Raw genomic sequence first — 10,940 nt, 5'->3', positions numbered from 1 at the left:
GAGAACCTTTGGAAATTCTTGAGGGGAGAAGAAACATGGCCTGAACGGTTTTTTTTTTGAAACTGTTGTCAGTGGGAAGCTGCTTCCACAGAGAAGCAGAGTGGCCTAGTGAATAGAGTTATGGCCCTGGAAGTCAAAGGGACCTGAATTCTAAATCCAACTCCACCACTTCATCATCATTAATCGTATTTATTGAGCGCTTACTGTGTGCAGAGCACTGTACCACTTGCCTGTTGTGTGACCTTGGTCGAGTGATTTAAGTTCTTTGGGCTTCAGTTTCCTCAACATAAAAATGGGGATTCAATAACTGCTCTCCCTTCTACCTACAGACTGTGAATGTCATGTGGGATAGGGACTGTATCCGGCCTTATCGATTTGTAAATACTCCAGTGTTGAAGGCAGTGGGCACCCATTAAATGTCATCGCTACTACTAGACTGTAAGTTCACTGTGGGTAGAGAACGAGTCTGCAAATTGTTTTGTACTCCCCCAAGCACTCAGTAAAGCGTATTGTACCCAGTTTGCACTTAATTAATGCAATTACTCATTTTGGGTAGGGAATGTGTCTATTGTTATATTGTGCTCTCACAAGCACTTAGTACGGTGCTTTGCACACAGTAAGCGATAAACAAATACAACTGAATGAATGAATGAATAAATACTGTGGCTACATTTACTACTGTTGCTGTAATTATAACCACTATTTGGTCCCAAAATTATTTCATTGTGCACACACACACACAGGCAAAATTCACAGTCAAACATCTCAGGTGTGTTTTACCTGCGCAGTTGGGACTAGAATGAAAATAGCAGAGAAGACCCTGCCTCTAAGCTGTTTTGTTAAATGGTGGTAGCTTCCCCACTGGACCTATAATCAAAAATTTATCCCAGGCCTGTTTCTGCTTTAGGAGCATTTCTCCACAGTCCTCAGTCTCTCTCTACAGCCCTCAGTTAATACCAATTTTGTTTTATTTCCATGGAGACAAAATCACCAAACTCCCCAAGGATGCTCACTGGCATCCTCCGCTCTGCCCTTCCTATCCAGACCACCACAAGTCTCTGTCCCCCAGGCTGGGAAGGAACAATAAAGTCTCTTTCCCAGAGGCCCTTGCCTCACTGCCCTGGAACCAGACATTCTAAGGGACAAACGGATCTGTCTTCAGTCTTACTGGCAGCCCCCATTTTCTTGTCTCTCAGATCCTCTTGAGCACCAGGCGGGCTGAGTCTGAGGGCTCTGTGGAGACTGACCCCACCTACTGTGAGCATCCTTGAGCTATAGAGGAAAGGAGGCCAAACCAGGTCAGCACAGGCCAGAAGACCCCGACACGGCACGTCTCCTGGTGAGTGCAGAACCTGAATCAACGAATAATCATTGTCACTGTCCCCTTGCCCCTCATGTCCACTCAGAGACCCTGCTCTGCCTCACGCTCGAACTCAGAGCAGAGAGTGCCAGGTCAAACCACGGGGACGGATTGAGTACCACCATTCAAGCGCACGTCCACTGTCCCAGGATGCTGTAGTGTGATTTGTGGGGAGCTGAGAACCCCCTCCAAGAACTTCAGAGAGCCTTTGCCCCTACACCTGCCTCTAATTGTTTCTGGAATGATAATGATGATGACATTTGTTAAGTGCTTACGATGTGCAAAGCACTGTTCTAAGCACTGGGGAAGATACAAAGTGATCAGATTTCCCCACGTGAGGCTCATAGTCTTCATCCCCATTTTACAGATGAGGTAACTGAGGCACGGAGAAGTTAAGTGACTTCCTCAAGGTCATACAGCTGACAATTGACAGAGCCGGGATTTGAACCCATGACCTCTGACTCTCAATCCCGTGCTCTTTCCATTGAGCCAGTGCTGCTGAACCCCACATAGCCTGTTGCATGATGAATTTCAATTCCCAAATAGATCCAAGCTCTCCAGATAGTGGGGGTGAATAATAATAATAATTGTAGTGTTTGTTAGGCACTTACTATGTGCCAAGCACTGTACCAAGCACTAGGGTAGAGTCAAAATTATCAGGTCCCATATGTGGCTCACGGTATGAGTAAGAGGTAGAAAGCAACATGGTTTAGTGGAACGAGCACAGGCTTAGGAGTCAGAGGGTGTGGGTTCTAATCTCGGTTTGCCACTTGTCTGCTGTGTGATATTGGAGAAGCCACTTCACTTCTCTGTGCCTCCATTACCCCATCTGAAAAGTTAGGATTAAAACTATGAGCCCCACGTGGGACAACATGATTACTGTTCAGGTTTGGTTTTAGTGCTAAGCAGTGTGATTTCATGTACCTCAGCGCTTAGAATAGTGCTTGGCATACAGTAAGCACTTAACAAATGCCATCATTATTTAATAATTATTAAAAGTTATTGAAACTCCATTTTGTAGATGAGGGAACTGATGTACACAGAAGTAAAGCAACTTGCCAAAGTTCACACAACAGACAACTGGCAGAGCTGGGATTTGAAATGGTGTCCTCTGAATCTCAATGGATTCTGTCTCCCCTCTCTATGCCCCTTGAGGTTGGGCAAACCTGTTTAGACATTCACTTGTTTGGAGCCAGAGAGCTTGGTCCAAGAGAGCTACTGTGGTATATTCCTGCTCTCGACGTCCACTATTCCAGAAAGGTCACAGATCAAAATGCTAAAATGAAAAAAATTAAAAAAAGAGGATGTGCAGCTCTTTCAGGGGGAATGAACATGCAGCTGACGTTGGAGGGCATGAAATCAAAATGTTGGAATTAACAGTCATAAATCATCTTTCCCAGACCTCTACTTCCTGGCTAAAGTCTAGATAGTGGTGGCCACCATCGATGGGAGAGGAAAGTGCTGTCAATTCCAGCCTGGAAGTTCTAGACTGGAAGCTTCCTCTCTGTACTGTAAGTTCCATGTAAGCAGGGAATGTGTCTACCAACTCTGTAGTAGACGTCAACATCGATGATTATGAGTATTATTTCATCCCTCAGAGAAGCAGTGTAGCTTAGTGCAAACAGCATGGGCTTGGGAGTCAGAGGTTGTGGGTTCTATTCCCGGCTCTACAATTTCATTCATTTATTCAATAGTATATATTGAGCGCTTATTGTGTGCAGAGCACCGTACTAAGCGCTTGGGAAGTAAACGTCAGCAACGTATGGAGACAGTCCCTACCCAACAACGGACTCACAGTCTAGGAGGAGGAGAAAGACAACAAAACAGAACATGTAGACAAGTGTCAAAATCGTCAGAACAAAAAGAATTAAAGCTATATGCACATCATTAACCAAATAAATAGAATAGTAAATATGTACAAGTAAAATAGAGTAATAAATCTGCACAATCGTATATACAGGTGCTGTGGGGAGGGGAAGGAGGTAGGGCGGGGGGGATGGGGAGGAGGAGAGGAACAAGGGGGGCTCAGTCTGGGAAGGCCTCCTGGAGGAGGTGAGCTCTCAGTAGGGCTTTGAAGGGAGGAAGAGAGCTAGCTTGGAATATGTGTGGAGGGAGGGCAATCCACACCAGGGGAAGGACGTGGGCCGGGGGCCGACCGCAAGACAGGCGAGAACGAGATACAGTGAGGAGGTTAACAGCAGAGGCGCAGAGGGTGCGGGCTGGGCTGTAGTAGAGAAGGGAGGTGAGGTAGGAGGGGGCGAGGTAATGGAGAGCCTTGAAGCCGAGAGTGAGGACTGTTTGCTTGATTCGAAGGAGTTTTTGCTTGTTTGTCAGCTGTTTGATTTTGGGCAAGTTACTTACCTTTGTGCCACAGTTACCTCATCTGTAAAATGGGGACTAAGAATGTGAGCCCCATGTGTAGTAGGGGCGATGGGGAGGGGAGGAGGAGCAGAGGTAAAAGGGGGGCTTAGTCTGGGAAGTCCTCTTGAGGTAGGTGTGCTCTCAGTAGGGCTTTGAATTGGGGAAGAGAGCTAGTTTGGCAGATGTGAGGAGGGAGGGCATTCCAGGCCAGAGGTAAGACGTGGGACAGGAGTCGACGGCGGGAAAGGCGAGAACGAGGCACAGTGAGGAGGTTAGTGGCAGAGGAGCGGAGTTTGTGGGCTGGGCTGAAGAAGGAGAGAAAGAAAGTGAGGTAGGAGAAGCCAAGGTGATGAAGAGCTTTGAAGTCAATAGTGAGGAGTTTTTTCTTCATGCGAAGGTTGATAGGCAACCACTGGAGATTTTTGAGGAGGGTGGTGACATGCCCAGAGCGTTTCTGTAGAAAGATAATCCGGAGAGAGAGAGAGAGAGAGAGAGAGAGAGAGAGAGCAGTGCTGGAGATATAGATTTGGGTATCATCTGCACAGAGGTGGTAGTTGAAGCCATAAGAGCGAAAGAGTTCTCCAAGGGAGTAAATGGAGAATAGATGGGGATTAGAACCCAGGTCCTCTGACCCCCAAGCCTGGGATCTTTCCACTGAGCCATGCTGCTTCTCTTGACCTAAATCCTTTCTTAAACACCTGGAATGTCTTCCCTCCTCAAATCTGCCAATCACACTTCCCTCCTTCAAAGCCCTACTGAAGGCTCACCTCCTCAAAGAGGCCTTCCCAGACTAAACCCCCCCTTTTCTCAGCTCGCCCTCCCCTCCACGTCACCCCGACCTGTTCCCTTTGCTGTTCTCCCCTCTCCCCGCCCCACAACACTTGTATATATATGTACATATCTATAATTCTATTTATTTATAATTATTCCAGTTTAATTGTTTTGATGTCTGTCTCCCCCTTCTAGATTGCAAGCCCAGTGTAGGTATGAGTGTCTCTATTGCTGAATTGTAATTTCCAAGTGCTTAGGACAGTGCTCTGTACATAGTAAATGCTCAATAAATACGATTGATTGAATGAGTGAATAAATAAATAAATAAATAAATAAATAAATAAATAAATCAATAAATAAATAAATGAGAAGTTGAGAATAATATGTCTTCAAATTGGGCATCCAGCTGGAATTTTAAATGAATTCCAATCATCCACTTTCTCATTTCCTGTCCAAATTGTTCCCAGGAAAATCCAAGTAGAAAATGGCAAATGTCTCCATGTTGAAGGAATTTCTTCTCCTGGGGTTCTCAGAGGACCAGTAGCTGATCCACGCCACGCTGTTCCTCCTTGTCTACCTGGTGACCCTTACGGGGAATCTCCTCATCCTTACCATCACCACCCTTCACCAGCGCCTCCACACTCCCATGTACTTTTTCCTCAGGAATCTGTCCCTCTTAGATCTCTGCTACATCACCACCATGGTCCCAAAGTCCATCCTCAACTCCTTGTCCATATCCTTCCTGGGGTGTGCTACACACGGCTTATTAATGATTCTTTTTGGTAGTTCAGAGTTTTTCATCCTTTGAGCGGTGTCCTATGACCGCTATGCGGCCATCTGCTGCCCCTTGAGCTATGACATCATCATGGACGGAGAGGTTTGTGGGAAGATGGCCACTGTCTCCTGGCTCATTGGGGGTCTCTACTACCTGATGCACATGGCCACCACCTTTTCCTTCCTTTTTGCAGTCCTCGCATCATCCACCAGTTCTTCTGTGAAGTCCCCCAGCTGCTCAAACCCATGTGCCCTGGAGAGGCCCGAGCAGAGGTCTGTGTTCTTGTCTTCAGTGTTATTTTGGGTTTGGGATGCTTTGCATCCATCCTCAAGTCTTATGTCCACATCTTCTTGGCGGTGCTGACGATGCCGGCTACCAAGGGCCGGACCAAAGCCTTCTCCACCTGTCTACCTCACTTGGCCGTGGTCTCTCTGTTTTTTTTCACGGCTTCGTTTGCCCATCTGAAGCCACCCTCATCCTCCCCATCGACATTGGATCTGCTAGTGGTCGTATTCTACACAGTGCTGCCCACCCCCATCTAAAGCCTGAGGAACAAGTACATGAAGGCGGCCCTGGGGAAGATCTTCTCTGTCCACTTCATTTCTGGGGTGAACCGATTCTCTCTCTTTGCCGTGGATGTATGCAGAGAGCTCTCCTTCAGGGATTGTTTGGCCAAAATGGTCCTCAGTATAGAGCTTTCTCTATCGATCCTCACCTTATTGTCCTCCCTTCCCTCTGCTTCCTCCCTGACATTCCTAACCCTCTAGACAGTCAGCGCCCAATAAATGCCATTGACTAAGTGATTGATTAATAAATTTACTGATTAGGAGAGTACAATGCAGCAGAGTTGGTAGACAGGCTCCCTGACCACAAGAAGCTGACAGTAGAAAGAGTAAGACTCGTTATGGGCAGAGAACATATCTGTTAATTCTGTACTGCATTGTACTCTCCTGGACACTTAGGACAGTGCTCTCAACATAGCAAGCATTCGATAAATACCATTAAAAAAAAGAGATCATCTGAGGGGAGAATCTTCTTGGCCATTTGGTAAGAAGGTCACCCTTAGCAGAAATCCTGAAAATGATAGTAGTAAGAGTAGTAACATTTGTTAAGCACTCACTGTGTTCAGGACACTGTACGAAGCACTGGGAGACAATAAACAGATGGGAATTAGACAGGGTTCCCTCCCCAGTGGGTGCTCACAATCTAAGAGCGCTCATTACAAGGGAAACCATAGCCGTGGAAGTTACCAAACAATCATTTGGGTTTTCTTATTTTGTTTTGTTTTGTTTTATTTTTATGGCAGTTGTTAAGCAAATACTATGTGTCTAGCCCTGGTCTAAGCGCTGTATTAGATATAAGTTCACTAATGGCAGAACATTGACATTGGTTGTGGTATTAATGACACCATTTGGAACAGTGCCCAACACATAGAACAGTGCCCAAAGCTTAGAACAGTGCCTGGCACATAGTAAGCACTAACTACCATCAAAAATTAAAAAAGAACATCAGAACTATGTTCTAATCCCTTTGGCTTCAATGGGACCTAATTATGATGGTATTTGTTAAGCACATACTATGTGTCAAGCACTACCTCTAAAATAACAGTGAGTGGGTGCAATTAGTAGGTTGGCATTGGAAGAGTGAAATGTTGTAGTAGATCAGTCAGGTATGGTAGAAGGGGCAGACTCCCTTCTCTATAATCTAAGCTTAGGGGAAGCAGCATGACCTAGAGGCTAGAGCCCGGGTCTGCGAGTCAAAAGGAAGGGGGTTCTAGTCCCACCTCTACCATTTGTCTGCTGTGTGACCTTGAGCAAGTCATTCAACTTCTCTATGCCTCAGTTACCTCATCTGCAAAATGGGGTTTGTGACTCTGAACCACATGTAGGACATGGACTGTGCCCAAACTGATTACCTTCCATCTACCCCAGTGCTTAGAACAGTGTCTGACACATAGTAAGAACTTAACAAATACCGTAAAAAAAGTTCATTGTGAGTCAGGGCATGTGTCTACCAACTCTGTTGAATTTACTCTCCTAAGTGATTAATACAGTGCCCTGAACTTTATTTAATTATATTAATGCCTGTCTCTCCTTCTAGACTGTAAGCTCGTTGTGGGCAGGGAAAGTGTCTGTTTATTGTTGCATTATACTCTCCCAAGCGCTTAGTACAGTGCTCTGCACACAGTAAGCACTCAATGAATACGATTGAATGAATGATTGAACGAATGAATGAAAGGGAAGCAGCATAGCCTAGTGGAAAGAGCACGTGCCTGCGAGTCCGAGTCAGAGGACTGGGGTTCTAATCCCAGCTCTGCCAATCTCCCAGTGGGTGAACTTGGGCAAGTTACATACCTTCTCTGAGCCTCAGTTTCCTCATCTGTAAAATGAGGATTCAATACCTGTTCTGTCTCCTACTAGACTGTGAGTCCCAAGTGGGGCAAGGACTATGTCTATCCTGATGAACCTGCATCTATCACAGTAGCTTGGCACAAAGCTCTCTGTGGGCAGGGACCCTGTCTATCAATTCTGTTACATTGTACTGTCCCAAATGCTTAGTGTACTGTTCTGTACAAAGTAGATACTCAATAAATACCACTGATTGAGTAACTGATACCACAATTATTATTAGTAGTAGTAAAATTGTATCAGGATGAAAAATAGCTGAATATATCATTAAATAAATATGAAAATATGCATAAGTCTGTAAGTGCTAAGGTTAAGAATACTATCTATATTAAGCAATGGTCTGGAGAGATTGAGGTGCTGTGAACTAATCAGGGGAGGATTTCTGAGGAAGAGAGATTTGACATTGGGGAGAGTTGTGGTGTTGGATTGGGAAGTGGGGAGAAAGGCGATCAGACTATTAAAATCTTCTTAAATCAATCAATCAATCAATCAATCGTATTTATTGAGCGCTTACTGTGTGCAGAACACTGTACTAAGCGCTTGGGAAGTACAAGCTAGCAACATATAGAGACAGTCCCTACCCAACAGTGGGCTCACAGTCTAGAAGGGGGAGACAGAGAACAAAACCAAACATACTAACAAAATAAAATAAATAGAATAGATCGATACAAGTAAAATAAATAAATAGAGTAATAAATATGTACAACCATATATACATATATACAGGTGCTGTGGGGAAGGGAAGGAGGTAAGTTGAGGGTGATGGAGAGGGGGACGAGGGGGAGAGGAAGGAAGGGGCTCAGTCTGGGAAGGCCTCCTGGAGGAGATGAGCTCTCAGTAGGGCCTTGAAGGGAGGAAGAGAGCTAGCTTGGCGGATGGGCAGAGAGAGGGCATTCCAGGCCCGGGGGAGGACGTGGGCCAGGGGTCGATGGCGGGACAGGAAGGCTGAGTAGGTGCGAATGAAGTTGTCGTTAATGTAACCGTGATAACAAGGGCCTTTTTCCCGGGGTGGGGGCGGGGAGTCAGTCAGGACCGGACCGGGAAGGGGGGTTGGGGGGCACTATAAGGAAGGTCCCTTGAGTGGGTGGGGGTGGAAGCAGGGGGCGTCTGTGGCGGCGCTCGGAGGGGAGGAGCCTTCCGGGAGCAGCGGGGGCCACGCGGTGTGATGGCGGGCAACTCTCTCGGGAACGGAGTCCCGGGCGTCTATGGCAGGCCTCCCTGGCGCTCTGAGGAGAGGATCCTTCCGGAAGCAGCGGGGTCCATGCGGTGTGATGGCGGTCTGGCCTCTTGGGAAGGGGGTCCCGGGCGTCAATGGGGCCCTCTGAGGAGATGATCATTCCTGGAGCAGCGGGGGCCAGGCGGTGTGATGGCGGGCTGGTGGGCCTCTCAGGAACGGAGTCCCGGGCGTCTATGGCGGCGCTCTGAGGAGAGGATCCTTCCAGGAGCAGCAAGGCCTCGCGGTGTGATGGCGGGAGGGCCTCTCGGGAACGGAATCACGGGCGTCTGTGGCGGCGCTCTGAGGAGAGGGTCCTTCCGGGAGCAGCGGGGGCCACGCGGTGTGATGGCGGGCGGGCCTCTCGGGAACGGAGTCCCGGGCGTCTATGGCGGGCCTCTCTGGCGCTCTGAGGAGAGGATCCTTCCAGGAGCAGCGGGGGCCACGCGCTGTGATGGCGGGCGGGCCTCTTAAATCATCTGGAGGACTGAGTGAGAAGCAAAGATCCTCACCTGAAAAATTGGGTTCCTTATTTGTAAAGTGGGTTTCAATTCTGTTCTCACTCTAACTTAGACTGTAAGCCCCACTTGGGACAGGGCGTGCGTCCAACCTGATTAACTTGTATCTACCCCAGACTTAGAACAATGCTTCGCATTCAATTCAGTCATTTTTATTGAGTGCTTACTGTGTGTGGAGCACTGTACTCAGCACTAGTGAGAGTAAAAGGCCTCCTCCAGGAGGCCTTCCCAGACTGAGCCCCTTCCTTCCTCTCCCCCTCGTCCCCCTCTCCATCCCCCCATCTTACCTCCTTCCCTTCCCCACAGCACCTGTATATATGTATATATGTTTGTACATATTTATTACTCTATTTATTTATTTATTTATTTTACTTGTACATATTTATTCAATTTATTTTATTTTGTTAGTATGTTTGATTTTGTTCTCTGTTTCCCCCTTTTAGACTGTGAGCCCACTGTTGGGTAGGAACTGTCTCTATATGTTGCCAATTTGTACTTCCCAAGCGCTTAGTACAGTGCTCTGCACATAGTAAACGCTCAATAAATCCGATTGATGATGATGATGATGATGATAAAATAAAACAATAAACAGTCACATTCTCTGCCCACAACGAGCTTACAATCTAGAGGGGGATATAATAAATGCTTCAGTTAAGTGGTAAGTACTTAGCAAATGACATTATCATCATCAAAATATCCAGGTTGACCCTAATTAACCTTGGAGTTGATTTTCCCATGTAAGTACATGTTCTAAATTAGGATTTATTCCAGGACCAATGGAAAAAGAATATTAAAGTCCACTTTCCGCTGTGTTCTCTAATATTAACATTAGACTACTGTTTACTCTTTATTAAAGTAACTCACAGCATGAGGAGTTCTATTATTGAGATGTAACATGAACTAGTGGAAAGAGCTAGGATTGGGAAATGTGAACATGGAGTGTTTTCAACCTGATTGGCTTGTATCTACCCCAGTACTTAGTACAGTGCCTGGCACATAGTAAACCCTTTACAAATGCCATTAAAAAAGAGGATACCGAGAGTCCTGGAAGCTGGTGGTCAGCAGGATTCCGGAGGAATCGAGGGTCTGTTTGGTCTAGATCCCAATCAGTAGTGGCTAATGGCTATGTGGTCTGTGTATTTATTAAAGCACTTACTATGTGCCAAGCAGTAACCCAAGTGTTCGGAAAGAATAGCAGTCTTGCATAGTGGGAAGAGCATAGACCTGAGAGTCAGAAGATTTGGGTTCTAATTCTGGCGTCACCACTTGTCAGTCAGCTGTGTGGCTTTGGATGAGTCACTTCACTTCTCTGTGCTTCAGTTACTTCATCTATGAAATGGGAATTAGGATTGTAGGCCCATGTGGATCACCTGGTTAACGTGCATATACCCAGTGCTTAGTGCATAGTCTGGTAAGTAGTAAGGTCTTAACAAATACCATAAAATATACACCAGTTAGAATTAAAAAGGTCCCCTGGCCCTCAAGGGGTTCATACCCTGGTTAACCTGTATCTACACCAGCCCTAAATACAGCC

This window comes from Tachyglossus aculeatus, unplaced genomic scaffold (genome assembly GCF_015852505.1).
Source record: "Tachyglossus aculeatus isolate mTacAcu1 unplaced genomic scaffold, mTacAcu1.pri scaffold_92_arrow_ctg1, whole genome shotgun sequence".
Classification (NCBI taxonomy): domain Eukaryota; kingdom Metazoa; phylum Chordata; class Mammalia; order Monotremata; family Tachyglossidae; genus Tachyglossus; species Tachyglossus aculeatus.
The sequence above is the reverse complement of the archived record's forward strand: the minus strand, read 5'-3'. Positions refer to the sequence as shown.